The sequence below is a fragment of the Delphinapterus leucas genome, chromosome 7 (genome assembly GCF_059928025.1).
Source record: "Delphinapterus leucas isolate spDelLeu-1000000601 "Yukka" chromosome 7, BTC_Dleu_Yukka2, whole genome shotgun sequence".
In the NCBI taxonomy this organism is placed as follows: Eukaryota; Metazoa; Chordata; class Mammalia; order Artiodactyla; family Monodontidae; genus Delphinapterus; species Delphinapterus leucas.
The window spans coordinates 107895232-107921473 of NC_143135.1; positions in this window are offsets into that span (position 1 = coordinate 107895232).

Sequence of the window (26242 nt, forward strand, 5' to 3'; positions counted from 1 at the left end):
AGATTACAGTTGAAAACTTCCCTATTTTGGGAAAGGAAATAGTGAATCAAGTCTAGGAAGTGCAGAGAGTCCCATACAGGATAAATCCAAGGAGAAACATGCAAAGACACATATTAATCAAACTATCAAAAATTAAATACAAAGAAAAAATATTAAAAGCACCAAGGGAAAAGCAACAAATAACATACAAGGGAATCCTCATAACGTTAACAGCTAATCCTTCAGCAGAAACTCTGCAAGCCAGAAGTGAGTGGCAGGACATGTTTAAAGTGATGAAAGGGAAAAACCTACAACCAAGATTACTCTACCCGGCAAGGATCTCATTCAGATTCAACGGAGAAATTAAAATCTTTACAAACAAGCAAAAGCTAAGAGAATTCAGCACCACCAAACCAGCTTTAAAACAAATGCTAAAGGGATTTCTCTAGGCAGGAAACACAAGAGAAGGAAAAGACCTACAATAACAAACCCAAAACAATTGAGAAAATGGTAATAGGAACATACATATCAATAATTACCTTAAATATAAATGGATTAAAGGCTCCAACCAAAAGACATAGACTGGCTGAATGGATAAAAAGCAAGACCGTCTATATGCTGTCTACAAGAGACCCACTTCAGACCTAGGGACCCGTACAGACTGAAAGTGAGGGGATGGAAAAAGGTATTCCACACAAATGGAAATCAAAAGAAAACTGGAGTAACAATTCTCATATCAGACAAAATAGACTTTAAAATAAAGACTATTACAAGAGACAGAGAAGGACATGACATAGCGATCAAGGGATCAATCCAAGAAGAAGATATAACATATTTAAATATTTATGCACCCAACACAGGAGCACCTCAATACATAAGGCAACTGTTAACAGCCATAAAAGGGGAAAATGACAGTAACACAATAACATTAGGGGACTTTAATAACACCTCGACTTTCAACAATGGACAGATGAACTAAAATGAAAATAAATAAGGAAACACAAGCTTTAAATGATACATTAAACGAGATGGATTTCATTGACATTTATAGGACATTCCATCCAAAAACAACAGAATGCACTTTCTTCTCAAGTGCTTATGGAACATCCTCCAGGATAGATCATATCTTGGGTCACAAATCAAGCCTTGGGAAATTCAACAAAACTGAAATCATATCAAATATCTTTTCTGACCACAGCGCTATGAGACTCGATATCAATCACAGGAAAAAATCTATAAAAAATACAAACACATGGAAGCTAAGCAATACACTACTAAATAACCAACAGATCACTGAAGAAATCGAAGAGAAAATCAAAAAATACCTACAAACAAATGACCATAAAAACATGACAGCCCAAAACCTATGAGATGCAGCAAAAGCAGGTCTAAGAAGGAAGTTTATAGCAATACAATCCTACCTCAAGAAACAAGAAACATCTCAAATAAACAGCCTAAACTTACACCTAAAGAAATTAGAGAAAGAAGAACAAAAAACCCCCCAAAGTTAGCAGTAGGAAAGGAATCATAAAGATCAGATCAGAAATAAATGGAAAAGAAATGAAGGAAACAAGAGCAAAGATCAATAAAACTAAAAGCTGGTTCTTTGAGAAGATAAGCAAAATTGATAAACCATTGGCAGACCCATCAAGAAAAAAAAGGGAGAAGATTCAAACGAACAGAATTAGAAATGAAAAAGGAGAAGTAACAACTGACACTGCAGAAATACAAAGGATCATGAGGGATTACTACAAGCAACTATATGCCAAAAAAAAATGGAAAACCTGGAAGAAATGGACAAATTCTTAGAAAAGCACAACCTTCTGAGACTGAACCAGGAAGAAATAGAATATATAAACAGACCAATCACAAGCACTGAAATTGAAACTGTGATTAAAAATCTTCCAAGAAACAAAAGCCCAGGACCAGATGGCTTCACAGGCGAATTCTATCAAATGTTTACAGAAGAGCTAACACCTATCCTTCTCAAACTCTTCCAAAATGTAGCAGAGGGAGGAACACTCCCAAACTCATTCTACGAGGCCACCATCACCCTGATACCAAAACCAGACAAGGATGTCACAAAGAAAGAAAACTACAGGCCAATATCACTGATGAACACAGATGCAAACATCCTCAACAAAATACTAGCAAACAGAATCCAGCAGCACATTAAAAGGATCATACACCATGCTTAAGTGGGTTTTAACCCAGGAATGCAAGGATTCTTCAATATATGAAAATCAGTCAACGTGATACACCATATTAACAAACTGAAGGATAAAAACCATAGGATCATCTCAATAAATGCAGAAAAAGCTTTTGACACAATGCAACACCCATTTATGATTAAAAAAACTCTCCAGAAAATAGGCACAGAGGGAACTAACCTCAACATAATAAAGGCCATAGATGACAAACCCACAGCCAACATCATTCTCATTGGTGAAAAACTGAAAACATTTCCACTAAGGTCAGGAACAACACAAGGTTGCCCACTCTCACCACTATTATTCAACATAGTTTTGGAAGTTTTAGCCACAGTAATCAGAGACGAAAAAGAAATAAAAGGAATCCAAATCGGAAAAGAAGTAAAACCGTCACTGTTTGCAGATGACATGATATTATACATAGAAAACCCTAAAGATGCTACCAGAAAACACTAGAGCTAATCAATGAATTTGGTAAAGTAGCAGGATACAAAATTAATGCACAGAAATCTCTTGCATTCGTATACAATAATGATGGACAATCTGAAAGGGAAATTAAAGAAACCCTCCCATTTACCATTGCAACAAAAAGAAAAAATTACCTAGGAATAAACCTACCTAAGGAGACAAAAGACCTGTATGCAGAAAACTAGAAGACCCTGATGAAAGAAATTAAAGATGACACAGACAGATGGAGAGATATACCATGTTCTTGGATTGAAGAATCAACATTGTGAAAATGACTATATTACCCAAAGCAATCTAAAGATTTAATGCTAGCCCTATCAAATTACCAATGGCATTTTTTACAGAACTAGAACAAAAAATTTCACAATTTGTATGGAAATACAAAAGACCCCAAATAGCCAAAGCAATCTTGAGAAAGAAAAATGGAGCTGGAGGAATCAGGCTCCGGACTTCAGACTATACTACAAAGCTACAGTAATCCAGACAGTATGGTACTGGCACAAAAACAGAAATATAGATCAATGGAACAGGACAGAAAGCCCAGAGATAAACCCATGCACAATGGTCACTTTATCTTTAATAAAGGAGGCAAGAATATATAATGGAGAAAAGACAGACTCTTGAATAACTCGTGCTGGGAAAACTGGACAGCCACATGTGAAAGAATGAAATTAGAACACTCCCTAACACCATACACAAAAATAAACTCAAAATGGATTAAAGATCTAAATATAAGGTCAGACACTATAAAACTCTTAGAGGAAAACATAGGCAGAACACTCCATGACATCAATCACAGTAAGATCCTCTTTGACCCACCTCCTAGAGAAATGGAAATAAAAAGAAAACTAAGCAAATGGGACCTAACGAAACTTAAAAGCTTTTGCACGCAAAGGGAACCATAAACAAGACGAAAAGACAACCCTCAGAACGGGAGAAAATATTTGAAAATGAAGCAACTGACAAAGGATTAATCTCAAAAATATACAAGCAGCTCATGCAGCTGAATATCAAAAAAAAAGAAACAACCCAATCCAAAAATGGGCCGAAGACCTAAGTAGACATTTCTCCAAAGAAGATATACAGATTGCCAACAAACATATGAAAGGATGCTCAACATCACTAATCATTAGAGAAATGCAAATCAAAACTACAATGAGGTATCACCTCGCACCGGTCAGAATGGCCATCGTCAAAAAATCTAAAAACAATAGATGCTGGAGAGCGTGTGGAAAAAAGGGAACCCTCTTGCACTGTTGGTGGGAATGAAATTGATACAGCCACTATGGAGGACAGTATGGAGGTTCCTTAAAAATCTAAAACTAGAACTACCATACAACCTAGCAATCCCACTACTGGGCATATGCCCTGAGAAAACCATAATCGAAAAGGAGTCATGTACCACAATGTTCATTGCAGCTCTATTTACAATAGCCAGGACATGGAAGCAACCTAAGTGTCCACCAAGAGATGAATGGATAAAGAAGATGTGGCACATATATACAATGGAATATTACTCAGCCATAAAAAGAAATGAACTTGAGTTATTTGTAGTGAGGTGGATGGACCTAGAGTCTGTCATACAGAGTGAAGTAAGTCAGAAAGAGAAAAACAAATATCGTATGCTAACACATATATATGGAATATTAAAAAAACGTTTATGAAGAACCTAGGGGCAGGAAAGGATTAAAGACGCAGATGTAGAGAATGCACTTGAGGACATGGGGAGGGGGAATGGTAAGCTAGGACGAACTGAGAGAGTGGCATGGACATTTATACACTACCAAATGTAAAATAGATAGCTAGTGGAAGCAGCCACATAGCACAGGCAGATCAGCTCAGTGCTTTGTGACCACCTAGAGGGGTGGGATAGGAAGGGTGGGAGGGAGAGGCAAGAGAGAGGGGATATGGGGATATGTATATAGCTGATTCACTTTGATACAGCAGCAACTAACACAACCACGTAAAGCAATTATACTCCAATAAAAATGTTAAAGAAAAAAGTGTAAATCAGTGGGCTCTACGTAAAGCAGATTGCCCTGCATATGTGGGTGGGCCTAATCCAATCAGCTGAGGGCCTGAAAAGACAAGACAACCAGCATCCCCTGAGCAAGAGGGAATTCTCCAGCAGACTGACTTCAGACTCGTCTCACATCAGGTCTTTCTGGCTCTCCAGCCTGCCAGCCTACCCTGCAGATTTTGGACTTGCCACCCTCTGTAGTCCCGTTAGCCAATTATTTGTAACAAATATTTTTCTATATGTACACATTTTATTATACGGTTTCTCTGGAGAACTCTTACTAATACACTCTACCAGGTTTTGGAAGTTCTCAAATACTCCTGATTTCCTAATAGTATGTTTTTCTCAATTAACAGTAAGTATTGAATTCTATTAAATACTTTTTTATGTATCTATTGAGATGTTTTTTTTTTTTTAAAAACATCTTTATTGGGGTATAATTTCTTTACAATGGTGTGTTAGTTTCTGCTTTATAACAAAGTGAATCAGTTATACATATACAGCTTTTTGCCTTTTCATCTGTTAATATAAATTACATTATGGATTTTCTAATAATTCTTAAATACCTAGTATAAACCCAATTTGATCATGGTATAGTATGATTCTTTTTAAGTACACTGTAGGACTTAATTTGCTAATATATTATTTAGGAATTTTGTTTCTATCTTAAACAGTAAAATGAATCTATAGTTTTCCTTTCTTTTCTAGTTTTAGTAACAGAATAATGATATATTTGTGAACTAAATTGGTGTTTCATTTATTTTGTATTTCTGGAAAAGCTTATGTAAAATTGGGATGATTTCTCCTATCAGTTCCTGGAAGAATTTGTCTACAGAATCATACAGGCATACTATTTTCTTTCTAGAAAGATTCTCAGCCCCTCAATTTCTTTACTAGTTACAATGCTATTAATTAATCACTTTAGATGAATTTTAGTATGGTATTGTCCATGTTGTCTAAGTTTTTTAAAAGTCCAGCATAGTAGTAAGATTCTCTCATCTTTTAAATCTCCATTTTATGTATAGTTATTGTCCTCCTTATTCATGGTAGTATGTATGTGTGTCTTTATCTCTTGATTAGGTCTTTCTCAAAAGTTTATATATTCCAACAGTATTTTTATTCCAAAGAATAACTTTTGACTCTGTTGATCTCAAGTGTAACCTATTTTTCTACTCCATTATTTCTACCTTTATATTTATATATATTATTTATATTTATATATATTTACATCTTTTTCTTTAGGTTTATTCTATAACGTTTTCTAATTTCTAAGCTGGAGAATCTGCTCCTTATTTAAGGATTTACTCCTTTCTATTACAAATATTAAAGACTATAAAATTTTTGAAACACCACTTTTGCAAATCCTACACGTTTTGATATGGAGCATTTTTATTACCAGCTCTATGTATTATTTTAAATTTTTTATGACAATTTCTTTCATAATCCATGATGTATTTATCAGTATGTTTTTAATTTCTACATTTATCTTTTTGTTATTAACTTCTAAATTAGTGGTGTTGTAGTGAACAATCGTGGTCTGTATGATAACTGCCATTGAGATTTATTGAGATTTTGTTATGGTGAAATATACATGATTATTTTTTATTTCATGTTGCTGGAGAAAAATTTTTCTTCTCAATTATTGAAGCGTGGAACTCTATATGAGACCACTAAATCAGGCTTCCTAGCTGTATTGCTTTATTTTCTTTAACCTAGGTGCTTGTTCTTCTGTCAATTAGCAAGACATGTATTGATATCTCCCGCTATGATGGTGGATTTTCCTTATAGCTTTATCAGTTTTTTCTTCATTATTTTTGAAACTATTCCATTAGACTTATACATGCCTAAAACTGCTATATTGTCTAAGTAAACTAAATCATATATCGTTATATCATGTCCCATTCCATCTCTACTACTGTATTTTTCATCTTAAATACAATTGCATCCGATGCTAATACAGGCATACAAGCTTAATTTGCTTAATATTCTTATGTCTGTTTTCCATCTTTTCGCTTTTAACTTTGCCATGTCTTTATGTTTTAAGTGTATCTCTTGTAAAGAGTCTATATCTGTATATATTTAATCCAATTAGTCAAAGTTTATCTTCAAATATGAAATTAATTTATATTCTTATTTTGCTTTTATCATAATCATTTTTTAAACTTTTGCATATTTCTTTTATCCTTACTTCTTCTTATTTTGAGACCTGTAAAACTAGACCTGGTAAGTCTAGAACTTCAGTTTCCTTTTTCTCCAGCTCCGATCATGATAATCTATATCAGTGCCCTCCAATTAAAATATAATTTAAAGCACATGTGAAATTTTATATTTGTAGCAGACACATAAAAGTAAAAAGAAATAGATGAATTAATTTTATGTTTCTATTTAGCCCAATATATTCAAAATATTTAAATTGTAATTAATATAAAATACTAATGTGATATTTTACATTATTTAGTAATAAGTTTTTGAAATCTTGTGTGTACTTTATACCGAGGGCAACTTTAATTCAAAATGGTCACATTTCAAATAGCTGGTGGCTCTCGTATCAGTACAGATTTAGACTTATAATTTCTTTTCTATTGTATCTTTGCTATTTTAGGTTACAATAAAACCTTAACAAGATATTTAATAACCTTCATTTCATATAGCTTTTGTGATGACTCCTAGATTTTTCTTGCCTTTTATTTGAATAGTTTATAAAATCTACTTTAATCCAATTGACTGTGAGTTCTGATAAAGTTTCTGAGATTTTATAATTGGAAGAATATTTTTATCATACCATACATATCATATTTGAGTGAAACTCTGTATATAAGCTTCTAGGTTTTAAATGCTTATCATCTTGCATCAAGTGTTGTTGCCAAAGAATCTGTTGTTAATTTGATTCTTATTCTATTTTATCTGTCAACTTCTGGAACTTTCTCTGACTTTAATGTCTTTAAATTTTATTATATTTCCAGGAGTGGACCTTTCCTGCTCTTCCCCTTTGACATTCCTTGAACTCTGTCCATCTAGAATTTTTTTTTAATTTTAAGAAATTTGTTATTTCAAACAATCTCTCATCTCCATTAAAAAGATTCTCTTTTTGAGATCTATTTTTCAGATATTATTATGGCTCTCTCTATCCTTCTTCATATTTCTTAGCCATGTATATTCCATTAGCTGCCTTTCCTTTTTCTGCACTGAAAATTTGCTAAACGTGGTCTTCCAGACTTAATTGGTTCCTCAGTATTCATTCTGTTTATCCATCTACTGTTTCTTTAAATTTTGACTATTTTTTGTATTTAATATTCTTGTTCTTGATTCAAACTGCTAATCTGTCTTTTTTTGTTTATCAAATTAATTTTAATTTTTTTTTAGTTCAGCCATTCTACTATTTATGCCTCTGATGAAATTTATAATCTGGTATTTTATATTTCATTTGAGATAGTAATACTTCTTAAATACCTTTTAAGCTCATTTCCCTCTAGGAGTGAGCACATTGCCAGGCAATCTCACTCGAGAAGGTCATACTCTAGCCTTCAGTCTCGGTGGCTCTGGGGGCAAGAGGAGGTGAAGACTAGGAACCAGGAAACAGCCCATGACTCAGAACAGCGCAGGCCAACTCTTGAGTCAGGACCTCACCTTCTGGCCCCATGAAGCAGCAGCATTTGAGGTAGACACTCCTTATACTGTGGAGTATCATGGCCTTAGGCATGGTGGTGGGGGTTACTGTAGCTTCCTATAAGTCAAAGGCTTTGGTTCCTCATGGGTTTTACACCTGAGGACCCTGGGCCAGGGCTCTCACTTGCTGCAAGTGTGTTGTGGGAATCACTGTCAGGCACAAAGATATGGGGTAGGAGGAGTACAAGAAGAATTTCAAATTACTTTCCCATGTCATCCCTCCAAAACCATACTGGGTGGCATTTTCTCTCAGACCAAAGCCAGTATGCACATAGACAGCAGTTCAAACCTGTGCTCCAGGCGTCTGTCACTGCTTAGGGACCAATGTGGGAGAGGAAGATTCAGCCATGTTATTTCATGTATTGTTAGGAATCACTAACTTCCTTTTAATTATGTCACAGGTGACCTCAAATATTTACAAACACTTCCCAAAACTTCTTACACTTAGAGTCTCTATAATATTTTGAGGCATTATTATTTATTATTATTAATAATGGAATGGGGCTTCCCTGGTGGCGCAGTGGTTGAGAGTCCGCCTGCCGATGCAGGGGACACGGGTTCGTGCCCCGGTCTGAGACAACAGGCATAAAACGCCTTCCTTTTTACTTCCTTCTCCATCACTCGAGCCAAACCTACTCTACTCTTCCTCTTACCTCCTTCAGATTTCAAGTAATACCCTCCAGTGCATACCCAGAATCAAACTGTGGGCTTATATTTGCCTTTCATAACATTAGAAACATTCATCTTCTCTCAGCATTAGTCTTTGTGTTCTGAAAAAATGTTATCTTTTGCTTCAGTACCCAATCATCCCCCTGAACGTTAACTGCCTCTTTTTGGAGTTTCTCTACCTAATTTTTTCTCTCCTTCATTTCAGCAATTAGAATTTTAGATAAGAAAATGCAGTTTGGATGGACTTCCAGCTAACATTCAGCATCTGGTGGCCATCTGGGCTTCAGCTACATAGAAAGGATAGTGGAGAGTAACTGCAAGCATCTCTTCCTCTGTGGCAGCTGACCCAGAGAATTCAACCCACAACACATCTGTAGGCAGATCATGTAAATTCTGTGCACACTAGTTAAATAAGGGTCCTAACATCAAGGAGTCATAGAAGTTTCCAACGAGGAGAAAAGAGTTACTAATGAGAAGTCCTCAAGGAGTTTCAAACCAGACCTGATAAGGATGATCAAGGATGATGAACCAATGAGGAACAGGCACATCTGCTGAGCAGTTGGTGGGATTTTCAATGTTATCTGGGGCTGAAAGGCACCAAGGGATATTCAGTGTATCTGAAGGCAACAGTCATTTCCTATATCATAGGATGCCAATCCCTATGAACACAGGTTACAGCCCATGTTCAGAAGCAGGATGAACACCCAACCAACTCTCCCTGTCTAGACATCCCTCACTTGGACTTTACTGCCTCTGTTACATCATTAGTGACACTGCAGCGAAGACAGACAGATCCTTTCCTCTTTGGAAGGCGTGAGGACCACCTTCCATTACGCCATCATCATCATCATTAGTATTTAGTGTTTTCAGATAAGAAAAATGTTTGCTTTAAATATTTGTAGAAAATAAAAGAACAAATAGGAAAATGAAATTAATCTGTCATCTCACAGCTGTGAGATGACCACTTGTGAAATGCTGCTGTATTTCCATTCAGTCATATATGTTATAATTTCATATGCTTTTATACCCTGGTTTAATTTACTTTGGAGAGAATTTCCCCACATTATTAAATACTACTGAAAAGCATGATTTGTTCTAGTTATATACAGTGTCCCTCTGGCTAGATCATAATTTGTACTCTGTTTGCCCTATTTAAGATCACTTTGTTTGCTTTATTGTTTCTATCCCACAAGTGCTACGATAACCATCTTTGCTCACATCTTCATCCATGTCTTTGCTGATTCTGAATGACTGCTTCCTAGGAGTTAAACTACTAGCTCAAAGATTATTTTAAGGCCTTTGATAGATAGTGCCGAATGGATAAGTCTCATTAAACTTTTCCAAACAATGCATGCATTTGCTATGACTATCTCAATATACCACAAACACCAAAATCGAACAGAAAGAATCCACACCATAATAGCCCCTGTGAACCGGGGCTGTCTGTAGCCACACAGCTTAGAGCTGACAAAATGTTACTATACTATTTGATGCTCTACATTATCATAACTTTACTATTCCGGAAAATTCTTGACCCAGAAAATTAAGTTGCAAATAACTTTGTTTTAGGAACATGTTGAAAATTCATTGATGTCAATAATAGACCACTCTACCTGCGGGTAAACTACCACTTTTTAGAAAAACAGATTGTTCGGCTATGATCAAATTGTTTACTCTTTGAGGCTTGCTTCAGAATCCTCATCTCTGAGTCCACCAACCCTATTATAATACATCCTAATATAGACTGTATCACAACCTTGGCTCAGTCCCAGTGGGAGCCCCTCATAGAAGCACCTGCCTTAAACCAGACATGCCTCCCACAACTCACATGAGTGTGCCCCCCTTTTCCTTCCTTCTTAGAAACACTACTGAGAAGGTAGCAGTCTTCCGTACTGCAGTAAGCAATACAGTCAGCTCTGCTGGGCCCACAAGTCACTCTGGAGGTCTCTGTAGGAAGAGAGGGCAGCACCTGCTGAGCCCCTGGGATGCAGGCAGGTGTACAGGACCTTTGTCTGCGTTGTCTCATGTCATCCTCACAACACCCAGGTGGACCAAGCACTGTGGCTTAAGTTGCCAAATACTACATATTGAGAAAGTGGCCTAATGAATTCTACCGCAGCGTCTAGCAGCTTCAGTCACAACTTCTGTCCTGACGGCCCATCCCTACTTGACCTCGGGACATCGTGTTCCTCCATCCCCAGCGCCCTCCCACCCGCTGTACATTATCACCTGGAGGGGGCTTGGCTAGTGTGTCAAGACAGTATGTCCCACACTGAGTCATCTTTTTCCTTTTTCTTTATACTTTTTGTTATGAAAACGTTCTCTACATACACAGAAGTAAAGTTGACATTAATATACCCATCTTCTTGACTTAACCATTTCAAACATATTTTCTTCCTTAATTCATCTGTTTTTCATAGCATTTCATCTTGTTCCTTCCCTATGCGTTTCTTTACAAAATAAAATAACCATAATTATTTCCTCTCAAAGCTGTTCTTCCCCCAACAACCAGCCGAATATTCTCACTAATTGTGTGTGTGTGTGTGTGTGTGTGTGCGCGCGCGCGCGTGCATGCGCGCACAAGGTCAGCACTGATGTGACCCTCCTGCACCCCTCCTCCTCCCACCTGGTTCGGTCTTACACATACATACAAAGTTATTTATTTTCCATATTACAGGCTCGGCCAAATTATAAATCTCTGTGTCCTTACTTGTCGCCCCTTTCCACCACCAGCACGTCGGTCTCCTAGCGGAGCGTTCTGTTACACTCCGACCGGATGGGAGTTCTTAAAATACGGTGCTGACTGGAGAGACCACAGGTCTGTAGAACATTACGGGAGCAGGTTTCTGTTCTCTGTTGTTTACTGGACTAGCACCCCCTGACGTGGCCTCTATCAACTGTCCACCAAAATGCCTATTAAGATGCTGGTGGGAAAAGGATGAAAAAGAAAACATACAAAATCCCTAAAAGCAGACAGACAGGAGTTACTGTAAATTCCAGTTACTGCTGGAATCTGGAAGCCAACTTCCACACAGGGTAAGGCTGAAGCGGCACATGTGATAAAACAGTCGGGGTGTGACCTGACGGACGAAGCGGAAATGGGAAGCTCACACGACCTGAGAACCACATGAGGCAGCCAGGGTGTCCCCACCACAAACGTGCTCAGAAAGCGCTGTTATCAGGAAAGACGCACCAGCGAGGGGAGCAGGAGGCCAAGGTGACCTTCCCATAGACTCGGATGCCCCCTGGCCTATCACTTCATACACTGTGGAAAGGAAACGGGCCCCAGAGTCAGTAAATGCTGGAGCCTAATCTTCACGTTTCCAAAAATATGTTAATATATGCAGAAAGCAGGGTTAGAAATATTAGTGTCACTCAAAGGAGAATTCAACTTCATATAAGCCACGTAGTACAGTGAAAATAAGTACACTTCTAAATAAACAGGTATGTGTAACGAATGTTTATGCAAAAAAATTAATATTTTAAAAAGAATATATAAAGTGAAAGAGATAAATTGTCAGCAGTATAAAGAAAAATTAGCAGATGCACTACTGCAGGAGACTGTAACACCTTAAGACATAAAATAGACCCCCAAAATAAAAAGATGTAGAGAATATGATCATATAATTTAAAAGACTGAATTAATAACGTTTTCTTCACTACAACTAGGGAAGCACCTTATTTTCAGGTGACCGTGGACCATTATGAAACATCATCTACTGGATCACAAAAAAGTACCAATAAACAGAAATTACATGGGTCATATTCTCTGAGCACACTCCAGTAAGAGATAATAACAAAAATTTAAACAAACGAATGAAAATGTAACCAGTGGGAAATTAAAAATTACTCTTAAATGAATATGGAATCAAAGACAAACTAAAATGGAAGCAGTTTTGGGGGAACAAGAAAACTGAATTCAAGGTTTACCAAAATGGTGGGGTACACATCTTAAATGCTTTACTATTAGAAAGAAAAATTTAGCACAGATAAGCCTCTGGGAAAACTAAGAAAAACGGAGAAAATAAAAAATAAGCAGAAATAGAAATGAGAATGAGCCATAACAACAGATTCAGAACATATTTTTTTAACTATAGGAAAATGCTATGTACAATTCCATAGTTATAATTTGAAAATTCAGTTGAAATAAGCTATTTGCTAGAAGAGCAAAAAGCTATCAAGATCCCCTTTAAAAGCAGTAGAACACTGGAATACGCCAAAAACCATGGGAAAAATTCAATAAGTTATCAAAAGGATTTAGGCTCTGAGACCAAGTAGTTTTTAAGAATAAATTCTGTGAAATTTCTTAGAAGGAGATACTCACCACAAAAATACCTATGTATGTGCACGCACACACACTGCTATCCTAAGTGTGGAACAAGATAAATTGCTTCCCAAGTTATTTCATAAAAATACCATAATATAGAATCCAACAAATGACAGAAGACAGCACTAAAATGAAAACTACAGACTAGAGACACCTATGAATATAGATGCAAAATCCTCTTTAAATATCAATAAATTAAATTCAATAGTGTGTTTTTAAAATCACTTGGGACAACCATCTCTGTGGTTTAATATTGAGAAATCTGTTAATCAAATCAACAGGTAATATTAACTCAATTGATGCAAACCGAAAGCACAAGACAAACTTCCCAACTCTTCCTTTTTCTCCAAAAGAGCTTTAAGCAAACCGGGTAAAGACACTTCCTTAGCATGATAAAAGAGATCCATCCTGACCCGACAGCCTCCATAGACTTAGGAGTAAATAGGGTGAAAAGAGTCCAGTTATTAACGTCATTCTTCAACACCCTTGTGAAGCCTAGCCAAGGCATTACAGCATGAGATGAAAGAGGAGGAAGAGGTGACAGGATTATCATCACATCTACTTAGAAAACCCAAGAGAACAAAACGAAAATCTACTGCAACTAATGAGACAGCTGAACAATGACGGTGGGTACAAATTTTTTGAAAACCTGAAAATAATCTTTTGAAAATATATAATGGAAACAATTTCAACAACAGAAACACAGTGGAGGAAAAAATACAGACTAAAACATATAGGAATAACTTAAATGTGAAATATATGAGAACTATAAAATATATAGAATTACAAAACTTGAATAACAGAAAGAAAACAGGCCTGGATAAATGGAAAACCATACCACATTCCTGGAAAGGAAGAGTGAATAATGTAAAGATATTAATTCTTTCCAAATGGATGTCCATATATTATGAAATCCCGATAAAAAAACCCAATTTGAATTTTTTTCCTTTTAGAACATGACAAAGTACTTTTAAAGTTAATCTGGAATAAAAGCTAAGAAAAACCAAGGGAATTTTGTGAAAGGGTTAATAATATAGAAGCCTTTCCTCACCAGACATGAACCATGTTTGACAAAATCGTAATGATTGAATCGGATTCTACTGGTTCAATAATTGACAGAAAGATCAGTGAAAGCGATGAATTTGCTTAGAATTAGACTCTAATGTATGTAACAATGTATCAGATGACAAGGGTGACATGACGGATGTGGAAGGGGGATAGCAGTGTGGGGGAAGATTGGAATTTCAAACAGGATGGAGAGGAAGGGTCACGGGGGAGGTAAACTGAGCAAAGATTTGAAGGCGATGGAGTGAGGGCTAACCCACCTGTGTATCTCAGAGGAGAGCCTTCCGGAGGGAACAGCAACTGCAAAGCAAGGCAGAGAAGCAACAGAAATGGGGCCCGAGAGGTACTGGGGACCATGCGGTCCTTTTAGGCCATTAGTTTAGTTTTTATTCCAAGTCAGATGGCAAGCCATTGAAAGGTACAGAGCAGAGGCATGGTATGATCTGTCAGTTTTATGTGTTCACTCTGGTTGCTTTTTTAAAAATAGACTGTAAAGAAACAGAGGTGAAACAGAGAAGAGGTGTTTCCAGTGTCTACAGTTTTCAGTCTTACACATACTCTTGTATTTGCTTTTGCTTCTTTAATGCCCTTGTAATCATCAGTGTGTCTTATCTAAGAAGATTACGGACAGGCTTATTTTCTTCTTCTCTCCCCGGACCCAATATTAAAACAATTACTAATGTGTTTGACTTATTGTAGGCTCTATACTATGTTTCCTTTTAATAAACAAAAATGTTGGTATATTTAAGAGCAAAAACACAAACAAGGGTGAAAAAGCCACCGTCAGTTGAAGCCTATTGCAATAACCCACCCGAGATATGGGGAACAAAAAACAGTGACGATGGTAAGGATGATTCTGGAGAAGGGAGAGTCAACAGGATTTCCTGGAGTGAAAGTCAGGTGGGAGCAGGAGAGAGGGGTCAACGGGGACCTAAAGTATCTGGCCTGAGATGGGAAGATGGAGTGTCCTCAGCTGCGTTGGGATGACCTCACAGAGAGCAGCTCTGGAAGAGAAGCTCCAGAATTTACATCCAGACAGAAATACTGAGAAACCTAGGGTATGTACAGGAGAGTTCAGGGGAGAGATCTAGGCTACAGGTGTAAATCTGTGAGTCAGAACAGAGGAATTTTATTCAAAGCCATGTGTCTAGATGACACCACGATGCGAGTGAGCAGAGTCCTTGGACTGAGACCTAGCGCCTGTCCACATTGAAAGTCAGGACCACGAGGAGGAACAAGCAAAGGGGACAGTAAGGGGACCGCCAGAGAGGCAGGAGTTATGGGGGCAGAAGAGACAGGGGTGGGTGGTGCAGGATGTCTGAGACTGAACAGGGACCAATGGACTTGATGACGTAGAGCTCACTGGTGATAATGATAAGACGTTTTTGGGTGGAAAAATGGGATATAAAGGCTGACTGTAAACAGGTTCAAGGAAAAAAGAAAAAATGAAGTCTCTCTGTAGGACAACTCTTTGTAAAGAGGAACAGAGAAAGTGGGAAGAAGCTGGAGCTCCTGGCAAGGTGAAACATTTGGAAAATAGAATTAAAATAGATCTTCACACTAGTATATACTGCAAAGAAAATCCAGATGGCTTAAAGAATTAAATGTAACATAAAATATTTAAGCATTTATAAGACAATAGAGGTGAATATCTAACATTTAGGTGATGATTGATAATGTAAGCACAACAAAAAGGAAGATACACACAATTTTTTGATTGCAAAAATGCCAGAGAACCACAAAATAAGTAAGTCAAATTCTTGAGGAATACATGATGCAAATACATCTTACAAAATTACCGCTCATGCTATGTATCAGGGAGACACGTAGACCAATAGCTTCAGAGAAAAAACATGAAAACACCAAGGGAAAACTCAGCAAAGGTCAAACAAGAATACAACTGAGTGGCATGGACTAATATATACTACCAAATGTAAAATATAGATAGCTAGTAGGAAGCAGCCACATAGCACAGGGAGATCAGCTCAGTGCTTTGTGACCACCTAGAGGGGTGGGATAGGGAGGGTGGGAGGGAGACGCAAAAGGGAGGGGATATGGGGATATATGTATATGTATAGCAGATTCACTTTGTTATAAAGCAGAAACTAACAAACGATTGTAAAGCAATTATACTCCAATAAAAATGTTTAAAAAAAAAAGAATACAACTGACTTATAGTACTTGTGAAAAGCATTCAAAATCATTTGTAAATCAAGAACTTACAATCATAGTAAAACGAGATAAATTTTTAACATTCTCAAATTATAATCAAAATCATTAAACTTTAAGTTCTTATATTCACTGTTGGTAAGGTTCTACTGAGGGTATGGTCTCAAGGTTAAAGATAAAATCTTACCAGAAAGCAAACTGGCTCTATCAGCGCCTTTAGGTTGTTCATGAGTTTTAAACATTAAACATTTTTAAACTTCTAAAAATGTATCTTAACAAATCACTTAGACAAATATGTGGACAAAAGGATATTTATTAAGTATTATTTATAGTGTTTGAAATTTAAAAACCGTATTGAAAGCACTGTTTAATTATCGTACATGCAAACGATATTATATATATATATATTAAAACTTGCATTTCTTTGAATTGTTTAAGATAGTAGTCAAAAATTTTAATGTAACATGCTGTAAGGGTTAAGAACACAGACTCTGAGCCGCGTTGCCTAGTTTCAAATCCTGACTCTGCTTACTGACTGAGGGCCCGTGAGGAAATTATTTTGGGAAAATGCACAATGCGAGAGAGCTACCTCAGGGAATTGGTCTGAACATTAACTGATATTCATAAAGTGCTTACAACAGTGCCTAGCAAATGTTAATCACTTATTTTAAAACCAAACTTTGTCAAATAGTGAATAAAATATTCGTGTTGTAGTAAATGAAAAAAGTAGGATGCAAAACTATGCATTATGTGAAGTTTCATTTAAAAATAATATATACACAGACAAAACTGAAAGAAAGTATTTTAAAATATTTGTGGTTCAATCTGAGCAAGAGCATTCATTTCTTCTCCTGATAAGCCAGCTGTCAGTGTTACTTTTGTCTTTGGTGTTCTGCAGGTGGGTACAACGTGTCTAGATATGTATTGGATTTATCTTGCTTTCAATCTGCTGTGCTTCCTGAATCTAAGGGTTTTGTTTTAATTCTGGAAAAGCCACTTGCAATGTCTTTTTCCTTTCCTTCTTCTGGACTCTAATTAGACACATGTTAGACCAGTCCTTCAAGTCTCTTAAGTCCAGTACTGGTTTCTTCATTTTACATCCACAGGTCCCAAATTGTTGACCACAGAGTGCTGGGGAACCAGAGTGATCTCACAGGGACACTGTGGAATTTTAAATTTTTGAGGGAAACAGCAGTGTCTGTGGGATACCGTGCAAAATATTACTAGTAAGTTGTTTGGGCATAACTACTGAGGAAAAAAAAAAGTTAGGTAGTTCTTTTGATCTAGGGGTGCTGTGAAAAAAAAGTATTGCGATACTAAAAAGCATTGATAAAATAAGGTAGGTTGGGAAACTATTCTACTTTCTCGGCATTTTCTTACGATGTATCATCCAGGTCACTAATTCTTTGTATAGCTGAAACTAATGTACTTTTCATCCACTTATTGAAATTTTACTTTCCATTACTATGTTTTTCATTTTTAGAAATTCTATTTGGTTATTTGAAAAATACAACTGGTAAATTTTTATGTTCTTTTGTTCCTTAATTACTTTCTGACACTTCTATTTCTTTCAGCATAATTATACGTACATAGTTTATATTCCAAATGTGAAAAAGTTGTACCATGTGCAGTTTCTGTCCTCCACTTTATTACGTGTGCTGACTTTTGTTCATAGGATGCGTTTCCTTGGGTGTATGGTGAGCTACACTTCTTAAAGATCTGTGGAAATGCTAGTGATGACTGGACCTAAAGTACATTCCTTCACTGCAGATTGCATTTGCTTACGTGGAGTCTTACCAACCTGGGCTCAATTTTAAATTTTATCTTGCAAGTTATGAGAGCCACACAGAAATTGTGAACTACACTCAAACTCCCGTGAAGGCAGTTTTGTGGTTAAGGATAGTCAGAGAAGCCTCTCTTTCCCTTCCCATGCAGGGGGGCTTTCAACTAGGCAAGTATCCCCACCCTCTCCATCTGCAAGGCAGACTGTCGCATTTTCTCCTTCGGGGGTCTTGCCTTTGGAGTCCGTGGCTCCAGGACAGAATCTATGATCCCCGCACCCACACTGTGTCCAGGTCCCAGTCTTTCTCCACTATCCACACACAGTCTTTCAAATTCAAGCTCTGGGAAACAAGCAATAGGAAAATATCCTAGAGCAAAAGTGGCTTCAGTGCAGCCTTTTTTTTTTTTTTTTTAATTTATTTTTGGCTGCGTTGGATCTTCGTTGCTGCACGCAGGCTTTCTATGGTTGAGGCGAGCAGGGGCTACTCTTCGTGGCGGTGTGTGGGCTTCTCATTGCAGTGGCTTCTCTTGTTGCGGAGCACAGGCTCTAGGCACGCAGGCCTCAGTAGTTGTGGCTCACAGGCTCTAGAGCACAGGCTCAGTAGTTGTGGCGCACGGGCTTAGTTGCTCCGCGGCATGTGGGATCTTCCCAGACCAGGGCTCGAACCTGTGTCCCCTGCACTGGCAGGTGGGTTCTTAACGACTGTGCCACCAGGGAAGTCCCCAGCCTATCTTATTGAAGTAATATGTTTTCACTGCTTTGTGCTCCTTGAACTTTCCTTGCTTTCTTGCCAAGTCACCATGCATTTTTAAATATTTATTTAAATATATTCTCCCAGTGTTTTAAAATATTCTATACTGGGAATGTTTCTGTGTATGCCAAGTCTGCCATATCACTATAAAAAAGGAGGGGAGAAAGCATCTCCTGTACTTTCTACAACGTGGACAGAGTACCTTTGTAATTAGGTGGAAATGCACTCATTTTTCCCACAAGAGCTCCCTAGATCCTCAACTATGTGGTCCCTCATTCTGATCCCTCTACTGAAATGTCTCTGTCTTTGACACATTCCTGTTTTACACAAAGTCCGGGAAAATCCTGCCTCCTCCACGAAGGCTTCCAGAGTTTTATCTGTACCTTTCTTTGAGGATTTATTCTGTTCTCGTATCGGACCATCTAAATATAGCAGACATTGCTCATTTGTGATTATCGAAGATAAAGCTTTGACCATGTGCAAAGTTTTCAAAGTTTCATCGTTGATATTATACTTTAATTTTGCTGAGGCCAAAATCTGGATCCAGTATTCAAGGAATACATTGTCCATTTCTTAAAATTAAAAAAAAAGCTAACATACCTATTGCAACAAGAACAACAGTGAAATAGTCCATTTCTTATATTGTCACTTTCAAAAGAAAAGATTCAGTGAAGAAATAAGGAAAACCCGCAAGCAGGCAGTGTTAGAAGTGACTCCAGGAGCTCCTGGAAACAACTGGGGAGCCCTAGGCACCCATTCCAAGTTCACCCATGTTTATCTCCATATACACGCTAAAAAGCTGGTAAAACTTCGGTTCTGTCAAGGGGGAAAAGAGTTTCCTAAGAGGAAAACTGGTGTCTACTGTTGGCAGTGAACACAATGAGAAAATGAGGAGATCCAACCAAGTTATGGCTATGGTCAGGAAATACACTTTTAAAAATAAATTTAAGAGCAAAGATTCAGATTACACTGTTGCTGAGACATGAATGATTCTACTCCATGTTCTGTATGGAAACTGGGTAAAGCAATTCATGAAACTATTTCAGCAAGTGCTCTGGAGAGCGTAAAATTTGCCCAAGTGGGAACAAGCATGGTGGATAGTTTATGATAAAGGAAAAATTTATTTTAATGGCTTTATAAATTACTTGAGTCCTGTATTTATGGAATCATTGAGTCCAAAGGGATCACTTAAATTTTTCAGTTATATTTTATTGAATTTTATGCAGGAAATTATATGCTATAGTAAGATTTAGGAATATGGGGATTCTTGAAGGTCTCAGGGTGTATCCCTTGCAAATGTCAAGGATTTTATGAATGTTTATTATGTCCTAGAAGGCGTTTAACTCCTCTTCCTCACTTCACCTAATAGAGCTTTTCCCAAAGTAACCACACATCAGTATTTGCTGAAAGAAGGAAAGAAGGGAAAAAAGGAAGAAAGTGAGGAAGTTGTTCTGATCTTTATGTTGCTTTTCCACATCTCTGCATTTCTCCTGGGGTGATCGTATTTAAGTAATGTCAGAGGGATTAAGCAAGGAATATAAAGTCCTGTTCAGTTTCCATTTGTGGAATCACAACAAATACATAACATCCTCATTCATTAGTAACAGGCTTTCTAGAGATCAAAGTGGATTCCAATTTCCAGTGAATAGTCACTGGCAATTATCTGCAGTTTAAATAAAAGAAAAGGCATTTCATGTGGACGATACAAACAAGTGGATAATTAAAGTACAGTAACTGATTTCCATAAGTAATGAAGATGGGAAATTATCTCTGACTTTGCTTGCAAAGTTCAATTTCAACTCCATCCCCCATGAAGAGGATTAACCACTTTCCACTCTACCCTCCTCTCCCAGTGGGGGGAGGAGGGAGTGATGCACATGGCAGCCTTGTTCAGACAAGGTTTAAGAGGGAGCTAATTTCAGCTACTCACATTTGAAAACAAAGTAGTGAGCCTGTGCAGTTCTTCTTAAAAATTCTAATTAGGAGCTATAAATAACATTTTCCAAAATGCACAAGCACACTCTCACCACACACTCACTGTGCAGCCACATACAAACATACACGAAGAGCAGCCACAGTTGAGTGGTAATGACTTTTAGCACAAGGAATATATTGTTCATTTCTTAAAATTAAAAAAAAAAAGCTAGCATACCTACTGCAACAAGAACAACAGTGAAATAGTCTGTTTCTTATACTGTCACTTTCAAAAGAAAAGATTCAGTGAAGAAATAAGGAAAACCCGCGAGCAGGCAGTGACAGTAGATGAATGGCAAAGGATGATGCGTTTTGGAGCCTCCATTGAGTTTACTTCTGACTCAGCCCAAAGGAAGGCAGAATATAGGGAGGGTGAGCAGGGAACTATGTGGCCATCTTCTGCCTTTTGCCCCCTATCTCCCAGGCTTTTGACAGAACTCCCCTACCCTGAAAGAAGGCTGAACATGCAGTGCAGTTAAAGTCAAAATTCCCACATTGAGTGAATTAACAGTTTCATCCCATTCACTTTTCTCCTGCAGGTTAGTTCTCTCAGGCTCTGAGGGTTCTGATCTATGAAGCTCAGAAATGTCAACTCAAAGTCCATCATCCCATAGTAAAAGTTCCCACACTCGTGTGTGAGTGCCAGGACATAGTAATGTCCGGTATCAAGGAATAGCTGTGAAAATGAAAGCGTAAAATTAGAGAAACATGGGCTCTGGCCCAGTCCCAGCATTTACTAGCTGTGTGACCTTGAACAGGTTACAAAAATCATCAGAGTTTCTTCACGTGTAAAGTGAGGATAATTGTAGCACCTCACTCATACAGTTCTTCTGAGAAGCAAGTGTAATACTTTATGCGAAAACACTTACGTGACTACATAGCCCTAAACCCTGTCCCCTGGTGCCACACAGCAGTGTGCTGGAAGGCTTTTCTGTTTTTGTTCATTATTTACACATACTCTTGGCTTTGTTTCTTTTTATCTAAGTCTAATGACTGTGCAAGTTTTTAGCACACCTGTCTAATTTATATGATGTTATATTTCTCTGACAGTAAAACAACATTTATTTGCTGTTAGATGATAACGTTGCTCAATGACCAGGGCCCAGATCCTAGTATGTTAGGCATAAGCCCAGCCCAGCATGTCATTAGGTAAGAGTTACAAAAGGATGGACTTCATACCATCTGCCACAGACAGAAACCATCACCAATTATGTCCACAGAGTCTATAATGAGATGAAGAGCAGAAGCCCCTTCCTCCGCCCACTCTCTGGACACCCCTTTCAGGTCCTTCCAGGGGAATCAGGAGGTATTGGGGTTCACAGTGTAAATGATTTAATGTCATGTGCACCTGGGAAGTTGTGGGTCCGTCCATAGAGATCTCCCATGGGGGACAATTAGTGCCTGCTATACATTTCCTTCAGAGACCTGTCACACCTCTGCAGGTGGCTTCTCCCTCATCCTTTTTCCAAACACCCGAGATGAGCAGAGCAGATCATCTAACGTTTGTTAAGTACACCATGCACTGCAGTCCCTCTGCTATTCATTCTTGCCTGGAATCCCTTCACACTCCCACTTCTGACACCCACCCACCTTCTCTGACTGCCAAGTTCTACTTATCTTAAAGAAACAACTCAAATATCATCTTATCTATAAAGCAGTTCCCCCTACACCTTCCCTAATGGAAGATTTAGTCACTCCACCATCTTTTCACCCATGACTCTTCACATTATGAAGCATTTTTCAAAGTGTACACGGGGTGGGCCTAACAAGAAAGGAAAATGTTCTGAATCTTACACATTCTTGTGTCCCCATACTCCTAACCCAGGGAGGTGTCAGTCACATAATAGGTACAACAGTTAAATGTCAATGCATGGAAAAAATGGAAGACCCTCTACCTTGAAAGCCTTAGAAAATCTAAGCCCCTGTTCCTCAAACAGATGACACTGAGGTTTAATTAGGAAGATAAGTCTGAGCCACGTGGGTCCCTTTACCCATCCCAAATCCTACAAAGTGACAAGTAAGACATGTAGGGCAAAAAAAGAGGATGCTCCTAAGAGCACTGAAAACAAGAGCTGTACCAGTGAACAAGAAATGCTGATGATTCTCTAAACAACAGAAAGAATACAGGATCAGAGTTACGGAAAAAGTGAAACCAGCTAAACCAAGAATCCAAAATACATTACTCTTCAAGAGAAGACTTGTGGACGGAGAAACCCAAGGAGTTCTGAGTGCATCGTTTATAGAAAAAGTGTGCAGAGGGTGACCTGAGCTTGTGCTTAGGTCTCTAGGGCTGTTGGCCCTGATCCACCACTTGACCAGTCAGCAGGGGTCCCTGGTATTTGTCCCACTTATAAAGCCGTTTGTGTGGGCACTGAGACAAAGAGACACCAAGAAATTAAGACCTAGCGGATGGTTTCTCCCAGGATAGGAGATACTTATACGCAAAGGCAAACCCCACCTGGCACATTGCACCCAGCGGCACACCAGGAGCCTCTTTCCATAGCCACAGGGAGCAGAGCACAGGTGGCAATCACCAGCCCAAGAGGAGAAGAAACCTCCAATAAAAAGGGAAACACACAAATCAGGACCCACACACCATTTGAAGGGAGCTAACACACATTCTTTTTTAAAAAAAATAAGTACTTTATAGAACAACGATAAAGACTGTAAATCATGTTAATATCCTTAGAGTTCTTTATATAACACTGAATCTTAAAACAGAAACAACTAGATCTTGAGACAAAACATCTGATCTTCAAAGTAAAATAAATGCTAAAACAATACCATAACAGATGCAGCTGAATCAATTGGTGAGCTGGAAAACGCAGCAAATGGTTTCTCCTAGAAAAATCTTAAGAAATAGAAAGCATAAGAGAAAATTTAAGAGACATGGAGAATTCTGGAAAAGAGGAATGAACAGAAATATCAAAATAATTGAAGAAGTTTACTTAAAGCTGAAGAAATACATAGTTCATCAGATTAAAAGGACCTACTCTGTGCCAAAGAACAAGTTTTAGAAGGCCCAAAACTTTAATCATCATTGTGGAATGTCAGATCATGACAGAGAAAAATCCTAAGGCATTCCAAAGGTAAAATGATGGATTACTCACAAAGATGTGGGGATTACATTTACCATTCATTTCTCAACAGCAACACTGGATGCTAGAAAAATCCAGGCTCAATGCTATTTTGAACCCAGATTCCATATCTGTCAAACTTGCTTTCAAGTTTGGGGACAAAATAAAGGCTTTGGACGTGCAAAGAATTGGGAATTTTGCCACCCACGAATACTTCTGAAAAAACTTATGAAAGGATAATCCAATAAAATAAATAACAAAACCAAGAAAAAGGATACAAGAAAGAATAGTCATCAGAGAAAACACAGAAAGTTACGGTTAAGTTTAAATAACTGTCAATGCATGATATTTTAAAAATGCACAAAATAGCCATCTTGAACTAAAATCCCAGATGTTCTCAGCAGTGGAATCTGCCAGAGAGGGTATAGGAAGTGTAAGACTTACTACAATGTTCTTTCCTATATAAGAGTAAGATATAGACACTATAGCTGTTGACAGAATTGTTAAAATCGTTAAAAAATATAACTATAATCCCTGGGAGAATAGAAATAGATATATAAGTTCCAAATGACTAGGGAGGAAATTTAATGGAACTATATATATAGTTATATATAGTTTTATATATATAGTTATATATATATATTTATATATATAATCAGTTCAAAGGGCAAGATAGAAAGAAGAATAGCAAAATCAAAGTATAACACAATCACCAAAAAAAGTCCATTTTAAACTCAAAAAAATTCAGCTATATGTAGACTATAAGAGAGGTCCACTGAAATTAAGACAAAATGGATTTTTTTAAAAGATGTAAAAGTATATACTAGGCAAATGGTAATAATAAAAATGATTATAAAATGGTATAGCATAGCAAAATTAACATCAGGAAAGGGAATAAAGTATTGATACAAAGCATTCAACAGGATAAAGTGGATATCTATGATTACGGAAACATGCAATCCAGTAAGATGCAATATTCAAACTTGTCTGCATCTAAATACAAAGCTCAGTGTATACGAATATGTGTATCTGCGTGTGTGTGCAGCAAAATCTGATGAAAACACAAGGAGAAACTGACAAATCCACGGACAGAAAGGAGCTTTATCCAGAGCCCCCTTTCAACAGCTGATCCGGTAGAGAGACAGAAACGGAGGGAGGGGAGGAGAGTGACTGAGGGCGAGAGAAGATGTTCTACAAGTGACTCGAGAAGAACTGGAAAAACCGAGTAAAAAAAATAAATAGAAATTTGTTCATGACTTTCTCAAAAGTTTTCAAATTTTTTCTAAAATAGAGCTACCCTTAAGAAAAATAAAACAAAACAGAAAACCACACCATCACACACCCAAATGAGTTTATAAGAAAAATTCCAACTGTTTCAGAGAATGGAAAATTATGACACCAGCCTAATGCTGATACCAAAACCAAGCAAAAGCCACAAAGAAGAAATCAAAGGAGCAATTTCATTTTTGTAATTAAATAAAATATTTAAATAAAATATGAACAAATCAAGTCCAGCCGTGAATTAATAGAATACTGTATCATGGCAAACCAAGTTTAACTCAGGAATACCAAAATGGTGTAACATCAAGAAGGTATTAATGCAACTGGGTATGGTAACAGGTTAAAACAGAAACCCAATATAATCTTCTTAATAAAGGCTGAAAAGTATTTTGATGAAATCTGACAGACATGTTGGAATAAATAAACTTTTTCGCCAGCTGGAAAGAGACAGAAATGTCTTCAGTGCTATTAAGGCTTTTTGCAGAAGTCTACAACAACTATACATAAGATGACTCACTGATAGCACTCCTATTAGAGTTAGTAAGAAGAAAAAAAGGAACAGTCCTTTTCAGCATTACACTGCAGGCTTAGCCAATAAAAATGTCAAAGTAAATACATAAGCGGTATAAAGAAGTAAAGGCATCTACAGAACTGTCATAATTTTCTACAGTACGATCTCCCTTCTCTAGAAGAATCAGACTCTACAGATAAACGATTAAAATAAGACAAACTGTTAGAATAAGAGAGTTCCATAAGGTGACAGACACCATCACATACAAAAATCAATAACTGTCTCATATGTT